The sequence below is a fragment of the Sinohyriopsis cumingii genome, chromosome 16, assembly GCF_028554795.1.
Source record: "Sinohyriopsis cumingii isolate HCF-2022 chromosome 16, ASM2855479v2, whole genome shotgun sequence".
NCBI lineage: Eukaryota > Metazoa > Mollusca > Bivalvia > Unionida > Unionidae > Sinohyriopsis > Sinohyriopsis cumingii.
This window is the reverse complement of record NC_142976.1, coordinates 69,912,495-69,914,915: the sequence shown is the minus strand read 5'-3', so window position 1 is coordinate 69,914,915 and position 2,421 is coordinate 69,912,495.

Sequence of the window (2,421 nt, the reverse complement as noted above, 5' to 3'; positions counted from 1 at the left end):
GAATGTCAATACCTAAATATTACGCCTCGAGCCCGTATGCTGCACTCTCCACTATGTACGAGTCGGAAAGACACGGTATTGATCTTTATATTTTTGGTGCTAGAGTGTCGATAGCTTAGTGATATTATATAAAGATTTTGTTATTTATTAAAAATAGCGACATCATTTTTGCTCTATCATGCATATGTTCAATAAAATGTGCACTGTCTTGTCAAAGCGAAATATCTTCACCTTCAATATTCTCCAAAATGTATAGGGACTTAAAGACGCCTGAGTTTTGCTGACAAATGAGACTGGACAATAACGGCACTAAACTGACATTTATTTGTACACGTTTGCCCCTAGATGATAGATAGATAGATAGATAGATAGATAGGATTAGAATAGAATAGAATGGATAGATAGATAGATAGATAAATAGATATATAGATAAGATTAGAATAGAATAGAACAGAATAGGATAGATAGATAGATAGATAGATAGATATATACATAGGTAGATAGAGCAGCAGAGAGGGTGAACAGACCACTTGCTTTAAAGTCAATTTATGAACATAAAATCTCATAGGAAAAAATTGAAAATAAAAGGTCAATAGCGTCAAACCGAAGCCTCTAATCAAAACCGAGAGTTTCTCTAACTGGGTTAGTTTATTTTGTTACTTTATCTTTGTCGTTCGTGTTTTTCAAAATTTGTGCGTGTTGTTGTTTACCCACCATGACACTCATTTGTGGTCGCACCATCTCTGCTGCTATAAATGTGTGAGTAATTAAATCATTATTATATCAGTAAAGGAATCTTACACTAGTAGATTAGCTCGAGAAAGATTAGCTGCAATTAGGAGATATCGTCCTGTTCGTGATGCTCTTGAACAAAAACTGCAAGAACGATAAGAAGCACAAGTTGAATACGCAGAAGGTACAGAACAATTATTTAAACCTGTTAAAAAGGTTACTGAAAGAGTTGCAGAAGCTACTGATGGTCTTCTTCCAACCTTAAAACAAACGGCTTAGCAAACTGAAAAGACAGCAAGACGAACTAAACAAACAAAACAGATTTTAAGAGATCTTCCAACTGAAATAGCTGCTGTTCAACCTCCTGGTAGAGAGGAAGAAATACTTGAAGTTATTGGTGAAATAAAAAAAAAATAAAAAAAATAGATCTTACACCAAAAGCTAAAGTAAGAAAAGAAAATATTGCATTGACTAATAAATTTTGAAAATGTTTTACTGAAGAACTCACTTCGAAAGTCTGAACTTTTAAAACCTGAATAAGTTAGCGTAAATAGTGATAATTTTCTTAAATGGATATATCGCGTATATTACAACAAAAACAGGCTAGAAATGCTGATCCGAAATATAGAGAATATATTTAAAAAATAAATAATTTTTATGCGGATTTACGTAAACAACAACAATCTCAACCTGAGCTACAAAGTCCTCAACATAAGCTACAAAAGCCACAAATTTCTCAACCGAAACTTCCTGAGCCACATATTTTTAAAACAGAAAAAATTCAAAACCAACCTCAACTACAATCTTTTAAACTACAATCTCCTTAACCACAAATTTTTCAACCACAATCTCTACAAATAATTATTATTAAGAATAAATTTACGACTAAGGGTTTAGGCAGTATCGTGAAATCAAGACACAAAGAGGCAGTAAATATTGTTGCACTTGGATACCATCAAACAGAAAAATATGCAAAACCTGAATATGTTGCTTAATGGAAAGATGTATATTCCATATTTACTAATAAACTTTCTGAAGATGATATCGGGTATTTTAATAAATTTAAAGATGATGTAAAACGAGAAAAAGAAAATGAAGAAGATCCTCCTGGTTTTGTTGGAAGTGGTTTTTCTAATCAAGAAAGCGGCCTTATTACTTGTCCGGACAGTGTTCTTTCGGACAGTGAACGCTTAGAAATTCTGATCGGAGGAAAACGTGCAGGAAATAATACTGCAGAAATTATTAATGAAATATCTGATATTTGCCGAAGATTATTTGCAGGCGGTGTTATGGATAATAATGTTTATCACTCTCTCATTAATAAAATTGGCGATGATTATTACAGCGACTGAAAACAATTAATTAGTCAACTTGTAATATAAACAATGATTATACACAATGCTCAACGCGCGCCTGAAATGATCAGAGTAGTAAATTTTCGATTACCAAGGTATAAAGTGATTTACGGAGATGGACTTGGTGATGTTGTTCAAGGTTTATTTAAGATAATAACTCCAAAAGCAATATTAATTGCAAAATAATTAGGAATGAAAGCTATTGACGCTATTCGCGATAAAGGTATCAGTGATGTTGGTAATGTTGCCGGTAAAGCATTTTCAGCAATCAAAGCAACATTAGCTCCACTATTACGAAGAAAACCACAGCCAGTAAAATTACCCAGTACTGAAA